Here is a 12,723-nt window from a genome sequence, read left to right as displayed (position 1 = left end):
TGTAGCCGTTATAACTAAGGTAAGGTAATAATAAACATAATGTCCTTTTATTAGAATTATTTAAATTTTTTATAATCAACAAATTTCAATTTCAATTGAAAGTACAATTTTCATGCATTTTTTAATTTTTATTGTCACTAACCCTAGTTTGTGCATCCAAAGGTCAGAGTTCTAGCAAAGGAAATCATCTTGTTATGTCAAACATGGTGTCAAGTAGTTGTTTGTTTCTTTCCTTAGCTATTCTATACATTAGCGTTTATATCTTGATATTTTTATCAAAAGTAAACAAATGGTTTAACTCTGCAATCAGCTACCTACATAAGTACGTAAGTGTACGCAAACACATACAAAAACTCGATTTATGTTTCACTTTGCGGTAATTGTGAAGTTCAATGTTGAAAATTTTGCGAAACAAATCATTAAGTATTTATGCAATAGAAAGTAACAAATTACTACTGGGGCTTGTAGCAACTTTTGGCACAACAATTTGCGGTACGCTTCTCCACTTCTAAAAATTTCGGATACGGGCAAAAATTTGTGGGCGACATGGAGTATTACATCTGGTGTAGCTTTTTGTGTTCTTCTTGGGTTATGGTTCCCAGTAAAATATATTTCTCCTGATTTATTTATTTTGAACCGATGAGTTATGACCTCAGCTAGTTTTGCATCTCCAACGACTAGGGATGTGCGCTTATAATTGCATTTTATCCCATTTTATAAAATTTTGCGAAATATATTTCTTTTATCACAATTAACACTGGTAAAAACTGTTTTTGTCACAAGAACCTTTGGATGATTCTTGTTTATGTTGATGTACACTCATTAACATACATATGTATACGTTTGTGATATCGTAAACATACCACGAACTACGATTTAACTTTTAAATCTCAGCGTGGACATACGGGCATACGGGAATTTACTTATCGTAACCAGCGTCTCGCAGAGTTTTGCATAACGGGAACTCTAAGAACTCAACGACGGTTCTTGAATTAGTACTATACCTGCCATTGCCAAAAACGACGAAGCAAAAGCAGCGGGATGATTACAGGCTGCAGTATATTATAATTTACGTATAAAATATTCGGACATAGCTCGTTGTTAATGACAGTCTGACAGTTACCAACTGCTTGATCCCACTTTTCAACTGGTACAGCAGATTTGGGTAAACTTAGATAGTCAAGCATCAATCAAGGCAATAACCTCGTTTCGCATATCGGGCAAAAGTATTTGGGGTAGCAGGGTGGCAGTGGAGAGTGTCGCCAGAAACAAGCTGCTTCATTGGCCATGAACAAGCTCTCATGCATTGGGAAATCAAGGCGCGTTGGAAGGACCTATCGATATTGGCGATTAATGGAGGGTGCAGTTGAAGCATGAATGTCATGCTCACCGGTCAAAGTCTGGTGGCAGCGCACACTTGTATGTGGAGAAGTTTTCAGGGAAACAAAAAGCATCTCTTACGTGATTGTTTTGCATTGACAAGGCAAAGAATCGGTAATTTGCGGGCCCTAATGAAAGAGATATCGCTAGTGCGTCTTACTTGTTTATATTTTACTTTTATCACCAATAATATAAGCGGTATTAATGAAATTTCAGAATCAAGTAAACTTCAAGGCATTAATCATTTCCTATGACACAATATGAATGCTATATTTGTGAGAATTCATCTGAAAATCATTGTCTGAGAATATGCTTCACTTAGTAACTGCCGTGAAAGTATAGCCGTTATTATCCATATTGCTTGCATCGTAATAAAACTGTACACAAATACTGTATATGATCTGTGGCATCACTTGTGAAAAATTTGGCGAAATCGGACTATAACTTTTAAATCCACGGATATCGAATATGAAGAACTCAGGTAGCTTTTTGTGTTCTTCCGAAAATTTCGGTAAATCTCTCAGGTACCTATTTTAATTTAATTCAGAAGAAATATTTTTCTACTAATAGTGTGTCTCTGTACCAGAAAAGGTTAAAATCGGGTCATAACTTATATATGAATATATAATCCTAATTATAGGATTTTCAAAAATACCATGAGCTTAATAGCTTATAAATCGGTTAATATGTGAAATATATTTATGCCGAATATATGGGTCAAATGGTGTGTTTTCTTAATAAAAATAAAGCAATAAATTGCGAGAGTATAAATTGTTCGGTTGCACCCGAACTTAGCCTTTCCTTACTTGTCTAACATCCTTCTGTCAAAGTTTGATCATTTAACACAATTTTAAATTCTATCAGACTCATTCAAAACTGTGTACAAGTAGAGTCTTTAAGATGTGCTCTCTCTTAAAATATTTGTATCTTAGGCTCAGTCTGAGTTTATACTGAAAATATCGGTCAATCTCTGAGATAGTGCGCCTGAAGAAACATATTTGCTTTGGCATAATATTTTGATATGATATCCCTTTCCAACGACAACATCGTGACCCCACGTTTTCTAACGTTAGTTCAATGTGTTAGACTAAAGAAATTCTAAATTTACTTAAATTTTTACAAATCTTTCAAAAAGGGACATCTGGAGAAGTTAAACAAGATTTCCATTCTAAGAAAAAGAAATCTGTTAAGTGAAGGCTTAGTTGTAGATTGTATTTTTAAACATGCAACTAATGGCAACAGACTAGGACAGTTCATTTTCTCAAGCTTCTCTTAAAGCTAACTTTTTATCAGCCTCATGAAGTTATGAACATTAACATTGATGAACTATTCATTTCCATTTTGAAAGTACGCAGACAACTCGCTCGAAAAACTTAAATAAAAAAATTGTTGGAAGGTTTACTGCGCTAATCGACTCAGTATACCACGAATACGCAGCAACAATACTTCGCATGTCGCAATAATATGTAAATGTGGAAAAAAAAGTTGGTACAACAGCGATTCAGATGGTTATTATGTTAACAGTCGCGTTTTTATTCGAATTCTTTTTCTTTTCAGTTCCCACTTTTTCATTTTCGATGCGGCTTTGCGAAAATATTGCTCTTTCCGTCACGTATCTTTGCCATGTTTGCTCACAGTTGGGCATATTTGTCACATCCTTGCACTATTTTACATTCATAGTTACAATTACAATAGTGGCCGTTGCCTTATGAATGGAAGGATAAAAATTCAATTGCTTTCTTAAGATGATATGTTTTCTTAAACCATTTGTACTAGATTTGATTTGAGAGAGGCTAAATAACGTTTTTTCTTTCTTATTCTACTTTTTAATATATTTATAAAATAATATTTAACGTACGAAGTTGACAATCAAAAAATTATTTCAAAAAAGCTTAAGTAGTAATTATAATAATTTTTGGACATCACTCATTCATTATAATGGTAACACAGGATGGTTTCTTTAGTTTTTTAATTTTCTTTACAGAGGTGACAAACAATGAAACTAAAATTAGAATTATAGTTGCATATTAATTATAATTGTATTGACTGTAATTCATTTTTTATAAACAAGGACTGGACGGATATCGATATTTTCACAACTAAGATCAACCCAATTTATGCAACTACCTTCCACCGCTGGGCTGTCGTTCCAGTGAAATTTTTAGCGATTTTCCCCAGACATCTGCCGATACGCGACGCTGTTGTAACTGTTGTTATTACCAATTACGGAAACTGTAAATATTGCATGCAAAGAAGTAAACATAAAATGTGGAAATGGAATCAAAATGTTGTGCCTTTTTGTGTTAAGTAAATTAATTTTTAATTGTGTTTTAATAAATTTAAATTTTTTATTGGATTAGTGAAAGGAAATTATAAGAATCCCAGTTCAGTAAAGTTGTGAGGAATGAATAAGTCGTACGAAAGCAAAAAAGAATTTAACGGCAAAATGGAGTTATGTTCAGAATAGAGAAAACATGATTAAAAACAGTTTATTTTAATTTTTACCTACAAGTTCTTATCTGCCATTCCATTTTGTAAGTAATACCGAATTTTCGCACTCGTATATGCAATCGCCTAGCTGAACAGTCAACACAATAAGAAGATGTTTCTCCATTGGCTTATACGAACTTCGGCGTGCTTTACTGTGCTGAGCTTTTCATTACGAGTTATTTATTAATTTCGTTTTGTTTGGCTTGTATGTAGGGAATACTACTATTGAAAGCACTTCATTGTTTAGCATTATTTTGTAGTTTACCTTGAACTGTTATTTCAAGAACACTATAATAATCCCTCAATTAATTGCGTATATACATATATTCATGTATATACAAAGTACACCGCCGATTTACGTTGGTTTCCTATTATTACAATTTGACAGTGCGTATGAGTAACATAATGCGCCTAATATTGTGTTGTTAACTAACGAAGATTCAAAATTGAATAATCAACAAATTTGAATTCATATTAATTATCCGTTTAAAGTCCCGGTGATTTGGGACCTCTTAGGAAATATTGTTCTTATGAAAAGAACCCAAGTCATAGTAAAAGATCTTTTCGACTTTTCGTAGCAAAGTTTTCTTGTTGAATTGGCAAATAATGTAAATAATTAATGTTAATATTTGCAAGTCCACCTACGATTGCTTTTATGTGATTTTAATATTGATATACCTATATTTATACATTCATATATGTGGGGACTTTACGCATTGATATTTGCATTCGGGCGGAAAATTAATGTGTCAGTAATGTATTGGCAGATCAGCCGAGGTATGATCGGAAATTTAGATACTTTTCGCGCACTACAATACTCTACATACATACTTTCATACATATATATATGTTAGTCCATAAGCACTTTCGTTTGACTAACTGTTGCTCCAGCTGTTAAGAGGTCATTACTTCCTCTAGCACCCATATTTTCAAACTTCCGGTGGACTCTATTCCAGTCCAGACACAATGACACAAAGGATCTATAACTGATTGGTTGTTCTACACCTTAACGCTATATTTATTAAAAAATTTGATGTCGAAAACACAATTGTAATAAAATGCCCAATACTTAGAAAATAAGACTCTTTGGTATACATTCTTTACTCAAATTACTCATGCATATGTTTTAATAAATTTTTTGGTATTGTTAAATAGGTTGAAAGTAATATTTTATTCAAATTTACAAAGTACATACAATAGGCGTACTAAATGATAACACAGCTAACGATAATTTAATTATCAGAGATTACAATAGTTTGTGGGATACACACGCGGGAAGAGAATTTTCATTACAGCCACAAAGAAACAAATTAAATGAAATAAGTTTATGAAATGAAAATATGGTAATAATAAATGAAGTGCTTCAGTGGAACAATGCTTTTCGTACTTTGTGTTAATTACAGTGGGTTTGCGGGCTCTCAAGCAAACATATAATATATGCAGACAATCGTAGCAATTACACACTTTTTCCACCAACAGCATAGCTAATAATGAGGAGTGTTCATTTATCAAAAACAGCAGAGGATCTGGAAAATGAGTTGCAATTACAGCAAGCTATCAAAAGCAGTATGCAATTTTTGCCGAACAAGTATAGCAGGGACGATTATTAACCAAAGATATGCTAAATATTTTAATGACATTACGATAACAGATCGGCAAAAATTCTCTACTAAACCCCCGCCTAGCGTGCAAGTTAATAATAGATACGATAGAGGAAGTTACTGGTAACGGCTTACCCTTATCGCAGTCGGTTTAGTCCAAAAGATGTACACCAAACAAGATATTAACCAAATACCAGAATAGTCCGGCTTTTCTTCAGCAATCCTTGAGTCACATAACGGTTTGGTTAGCAACCATGTGCAACGGGACGCAGCAACTAAACTATATCCCTTCGTTATGGAAAAAAACTCTCATCTTAGTTCTAAAAAGATAGGCCATTTAGTCTTTTCTCATTTCTACTAAAAACGCTGGAAAGAATAATATAAATTCATATAAGAAGAAACTTAACTCCAGAAAAGCTGGCAGTTTCACAACTCGCGTACTCCAAAGGATCAATGAACAGAAACAGCACTAAACTCGGTGATAGTAGAGATTGAAAAAGCTCTGGAAGTAAAAGAACATGCTCTTATAACCTTTCATTAACATCCAACCAAAGGCCGTAATAAACGCCTTTAAAGATCTGGACATCTTGGAATCCCTGGTTACTCTATATACATAAAGCGTAACAAAATAGTTACGGTAAATACCTAGATGTGTATTAGGTGGGTTTGTAGAGTGTTATCTAACAGGAACTTTGCGTGTTAGAATAAAATAATGGTATCCGCGGATCTTATTGTGAAATGTAAGTCGTGTATCTTTCAAATAGTGGATATGAGCACTTTTGAGTACTTTCGATACCCTTCAAATACTTTTGAGTTATGACCAATGCAAAGAAAATACCCAACTGTTACTGAGTTTTCGATTCTAGTCACGAATCCCTTATGTACAAGCAGGCAATATGCAAATTTGCGACAGCTGGTCGGATGGAAATGTAAACAGTTGAGCCTATATTTGCCTTCCTTAGCCACTTCAGCTTCCACTTTTTTTCTTTTGATGCGTCATTGCAAAAATATTTCCATTTCCGTCACGTATCTTCGCTACTTTCATTTCACAGTTGCTACATTTTTCGCATCCCTGCACTATTCCTCATTTAAAGTTACTATTACAGTAGTGGACAGTGTATTATGAACGCAATGAGTAAAATGTTTTATTTATTTATTAGTTATTCCAAAGACGGAAAATGTGCTTGCCGAATGATTTCTGTTATCTGGAAGAAACTGGAATAAACTTGCTTCCATTATTTCTAATGGATTAATGCTTTTTCATTTTACATATTTATTATTTTTTACAAATAAAGTACATATTTAGTAGAAACTGCAAACGATGATTATTTAATTATATTGGAAAATTAATAAAACAGTTGGACTTCGAGAAAGTTATAATATAACCTGCTGCTACTGAAAACAGAAAAGTTTGCAGCGAAAACTTGAAATAACTTTTCTAATGTTTTAATTTCATCTAAGCGGAGGTTTGATTTTACAAGCAATACATTTTCGACTTCTCTTTACTTTTCGTTAACAGCTTTATCAACTTTTGACTTTTCTACTTTTCCGAATCTTTCTTTCTGATATTCTCCATTGGAGTGAGGGTAAGGGCCAGCCTTCCATTGAAAAGTAATCAATTTAACAAAAAGGAAGCTATTACTGGAAAAGTTTTTGCAAAGCTTGCAAAGAATTGAGAATTGAGAATTATATTATAATTAAGCCCAAACCCCAACTAGATAACAACTGCTCATTTTTGTTAAACAAGCAACGGACATTCCTTATATGGTTTTGCCAAGAAAAGAGGAGTGTGGTAAAATGTTCGTAATCGTTTTTGTCGTCTTTAACACGTCTCTTGATTAAGAGAATAGTTATATGTATATAAAATTTTGCTTATAGGGATCAAGAAGTAAACTAAAGGATAAAAGAGCTGCCGTCATATTTTTTCACTGTTGTGTGATTAAAACAAATAATAACAATTTTTAATAATGTCACCGATATCACTCATGTGTCGTATGATTGAGAACTCGACGAAATATGTCTTGCCATCAAAAAAAAAAAAACATTCGCGTCTTGACTCCCAGGTTACTGTTGACAGTCCTAACTTTGAAGTTGTAGATAATTTTGCATACCTTGGAACCAGCTTCAACAACACCAATCATATCAGCCTCGATATCCAACATGCCAATGGCAAAATGTGGTGCTACTTTAGTCTGCGTAGGCAACTGAAGAGTATAGTCGTCTCATGACAAATAAAGACCAAACTCTACAAGTCCCTCATCATTTTCGTCATGCTATATGATGCAGATTCGCGTACGACTATAATCTCCTAAGCTTCTTCTTTGCAGATAAGAATTATATATTCGTCGCTTAAGACTAAACTGTCTATTTGGCAAATATAAAGGGGCTTGACTCCATTTAACTAAATGAAATTTGTACAAGATTTTAGATTTTCATTTCACGTCACAGAACATTTTGTACATGAATTTAAGGTGTATAAACAAATATGTTCTCTAGTTCAATATTGGAGAGGACTAGTTCGTCTGTTTTTACTTAATTTTATATTTTCTGATAGTATTTTATGTTAACTATTGATCTGATATTTTACTCTTGTTGACTTTGATAAGGGTCGAAGGCAGACTGTCCGGATAAATAATAAGAGTCAATAAATTGCTAAAGAGAGTGTAATTTGAGTAATTGAGATATCCTGATGAAACTTGGTACACATATTTCTTGGCACCATAAGAAGGTTAAGTTCGAAGATGGGTGAAATCAAGGGGTATATTTGGATGTAATTTTTTGGGGGAAGTAGGCGCGGCTTAAGGGGCGGGGTTTTTTGTGCATGTCTAGTAAACTACTAAAGCTATATCAAGGAAACTTTCTAGGATCGTTTCTTTTACCTACTGCCTTATACAGTTGAAAAATGGAGGAAATCGGATTATAACCACGCCCAGCACCCATACAAAGGTTAAGTTGAAAACTACTGAAAATGCTTTAACTGAGCAATGAAAACCACCAGAAACCTTAAATTTCATTATAAAGATAGTACCGAAGAGCTGCACTCAAAATGGTTTACAAAATTTCAAAAACTGCTCGACCAACTTCAATAAAATTCGGTTCATAATATCTTCTTGACTTCCCAATGATTTGTTATGAAAATAGTGCAAATCGGTTCACAACCACGCCGAACTTTGAGGTATACTTTATACCATATTTATGCGGAATATGTGAGTTAAGTTGTTTGTTATTTATATTAAAGAGAGTATAAAATTTTCCGTAAGACCCGAATTTAGCCCTTCCTTACTTGTTTTCATTATTTTTATTTTGCTGAATTGGTAAGATATTTTATTGAAATTATGATGAATACCATCATATGTAAATGTATCAGTTGGCTTATTGCTGATTGCAGCAAAAACGAGAACCTAAATAAATATTTGACCGCATAGCACCAGGTAATTGATTAAGTTAGGGTTAATTATATAAATATTTATTAATAAAGTAAATAAGTTAATAAATTTAAATGCTCACATATGTTGGTATAAGACATTAGGAAGACACCCGATGAATTTATTTCACATTTTTGGTTAACCGTGCGCTTATACATAGTTGGTATAAATGGATTGGTTCTTCCACTGGTCATTGCTTTTACACATTATTGGCATACGCTGTTCATTTAACTACTAAATTTTTAACATTTTTGGTGGTCGCCGAACCTAGGTTATAACTGCTTGACCATTATATTATATGTATGATTTCAGCAAGTATTGTTCGATATTTCAAATATATTTACGATGTTTATGTTACTTCTTCAAACATATGTTGTGTTTCAGCATAAATCATCTAAATGTATTCGGAAATACAAGTATTTACACATAAATCTTACCATCTATAGTCATGTTTTGTAAACTTAGTTCTTCATTAACATATTTTGTGTGATAGATACATATCAGTGTGTTATATTTGCATAAAATGATGTAATGTAAAATACCAACAACACATGTAACAAAAAGGACATTATGCTAATCTCTTGTACTAAACCTAAAAAGTAAACTATGCTAATCAGGTAAACTTACAATGAACTACTCGTACTTTTCAATGGCCTTTCACATAAGTTGCGGTTTTAAACCCTTCTAACAGATTTGCATTTCGGCATTTGAATAACTTTACGATTTATTTTTAATATGAAGAATGGAAAAAAGCAGCTATTTGATGTTTAACTTTAATATCTTGAATATGTCAGTCATGAACGTTCAATAAACAATTTCTTTGTGTATTGTAATTTTGAAGTTATACGAAAAATATAAGAATATTTGAGTTTTTTTTTGGTAAGACCTTCATGTTATACGTATTTTTATGTGTGGGGATGGGGTCATGTGTAGAAGTTCACGTAAGTGAGGAAAGTTCCTGACATTGATTCATTTGGGAGTGGCCAGTTACGATCCTTTTGCATGTGGCTCAAGCAGCTCGCGACTTCCGGTTTTAGAACAAGTATCCTCTGGGTAGCCAACAGACATCCGTCTGGAAGCGAGCTAAAGTGAGAAGGCGAACCCCGCCTATCCGGTTATGCGAAGGGGTTGGGACCCACCACAAAAAAAAACCCAAAGAAAAGAAAGCAACAGCAAGGAAGCAAGAGATCCCAATTTTGATGACGACCACTGCAAACGTATAACGGACTACGAATTAAGGGCATGCACCTGGAATTTCCGGACCCTTAATTGGGAAGCTGTCTCTGTCCAACTGGTTGATATCCTCGTAAGAGTAAAAGCTGACATCACCGCCATCCAAGAAATGCGATGGGCGGGACAAGGACGGAAGATAGTGGGTCTACTACAGCGGCCATATCAAGGAGCGCAAATTTGGTGTTGGATTTGTGGAGAGAGAGGCTTCGTCGTCGAGTCCTGGCATTCACCCCGGTGGATGAACGTCTAGCCACAATCCGCATCAAAACAATGTCAAAATCGTGTTTGGCGATTTTAACGCTAGGGTGGGTAAAGAAGGGGAGGATGGAGTCATATGTAGAAGTTCACGTAAGTGAGGAAAGTTTCTGACTGTCATTCACTTGGGAGTGGCCAGGAACGATTCTTTTACATGTGGCTCAAGCAGCTCACAACTTCCGGTCTTAGACCAAGTATCCTCTGGGTAGCCAACAGACATCCGTCTGGAAGCGAGCTAAAGTGAGAAGGCGAATCCCGGTTATGCGGTTGTGCGTAGGGCTTGGGACCCACCACATAAAAACGAATAACCAGTGAATAAGAAACACAGGCCTCGGATGAGAAACCCCCCTTTTGATGACGACCACGGCAAACGTATAAAGGACTATGATTTAAGGGCATGCACCTGGAATGTCCGGACCCTTAATTGGGAAGGTGCCTCTGCCCAACTGGTTGATGTCCTCGTAAGAGTAAAGGCTGACATCACCGCAATCCAAGAAATGCGATGGACGGGACAAGGACGGAAGAAGGTGGGTCCTTGTGACATCTACTACAGCGGCCATAGGAGTTTTCGAGAGAAAGGTTTTGCGGAAGATTTATGGTCCCTTAAACATTGGCAACGGCGAATACCGCAGAAGATGGAATGATGAGCTGTATGTGTTGTTCGACGACATAGACATAGTCCAGCGAATAAAAAGACAGCGGCTACGCTGGCTGGGTCATGTTGTTCGAATGGATGAAAGTGCCCCAGCTCTGAAAGTTTTCGATGCAGTACCCGCTGGTGGAAGCCGAGGAAGAGGGAGACCTCCACTCCGGTGGAAGGACCAGGTGGAGAAGGACCTGTCTTCACTTGGTATTACCAATTGGCGCCAAACCGCCAAAAGGAGAGATGCGTGGCGCACTGTTGTGGACTCGGCTATAACCGCGTAAGCGGTTTCTACGCCAGTTAAGAAGAAGAAGGGTAAAGAAGGTGTCTTTGGAACAACAGCCTCCATGACGAAACATCGTTAAACGGCCTGAGGCTGATCGACTTCGTAGGGGCCCGAAATATGGACGTCTGTAGTACTAGATTCCAGCATAAGAAAATACATCAAGCTCCTTCTCCTTCTCCTTCCGGTCTTAGACCAAGTATCCTCTGGGTAGCCAACAGACATCCGTCTGGAAGCGAGCTAAAGTGAGAAGGCGAATCCCGCTTATGCGGTTGTGCGTAGGGCTTGGGACCCACCACATAAAAACGAATAACCAGTGAATAAGAAACACAGGCCTCGGATGAGAAACCTCCCTTTTGATGACGACCACGGCAAACGTATAAAGGACTATGATTTAAGGGCATGCACCTGGAATGTCCGGACCCTTAATTGGGAAGGTGCCTCTGCCCAACTGGTTGATGTCCTCGTAAGAGTAAAGGCTGACATCACCGCAATCCAAGAAATGCGATGGACGGGACAAGGACGGAAGAAGGTGGGTCCTTGTGACATCTACTACAGCGGCCATAGGAGTTTTCGAGAGAAAGGTTTTGCGGAAGATTTATGGTCCCTTAAACATTGGCAACGGCGAATACCGCAGAAGATGGAATGATGAGCTGTATGTGTTGTTCGACGACATAGACATAGTCCAGCGAATAAAAAGACAGCGGCTACGCTGGCTGGGTCATGTTGTTCGAATGGATGAAAGTGCCCCAGCTCTGAAAGTTTTCGATGCAGTACCCGCTGGTGGAAGCCGAGGAAGAGGGAGACCTCCACTCCGGTGGAAGGACCAGGTGGAGAAGGACCTGTCTTCACTTGGTATTACCAATTGGCGCCAAACCGCCAAAAGGAGAGATGCGTGGCGCACTGTTGTGGACTCGGCTATAACCGCGTAAGCGGTTTCTACGCCAGTTAAGAAGAAGAAGGGTAAAGAAGGTGTCTTTGGAACAACAGCCTCCATGACGAAACATCGTTAAACGGCCTGAGGCTGATCGACTTCGTAGGGGCCCGAAATATGGACGTCTGTAGTACTAGATTCCAGCATAAGAAAATACATCAAGCTCCTTCTCCTATAACGCAAGTTTTCTCATATATTTCATGGCTTTTACTTTTTTTATTCCATTAAAGCTAAAAATATGAAGAATTCACATTCACATTTAGAAACACAGTTTGTTTTATGCTTCACTGACCCACTCATACCTCGCGACTCTTTTTTAGCAAACTTACTCTTGAAATTAACTTTCAGCCACTTGCTGAGTTACATAAATGCACACACTATTCAATGGAGCTACAAAACATCTGCTTGTGATTTGTTAAAATGTGAAGTTCGAAGAAAAACATAAATGACACCATAAGGAGTTGCTCTCATTTGAATAC

Source organism: Zeugodacus cucurbitae, chromosome 4 (assembly GCF_028554725.1).
Source record: "Zeugodacus cucurbitae isolate PBARC_wt_2022May chromosome 4, idZeuCucr1.2, whole genome shotgun sequence".
Taxonomy (NCBI): Eukaryota; Metazoa; Arthropoda; class Insecta; order Diptera; family Tephritidae; genus Zeugodacus; species Zeugodacus cucurbitae.
Note: the sequence above shows the minus strand (reverse complement) of the source record.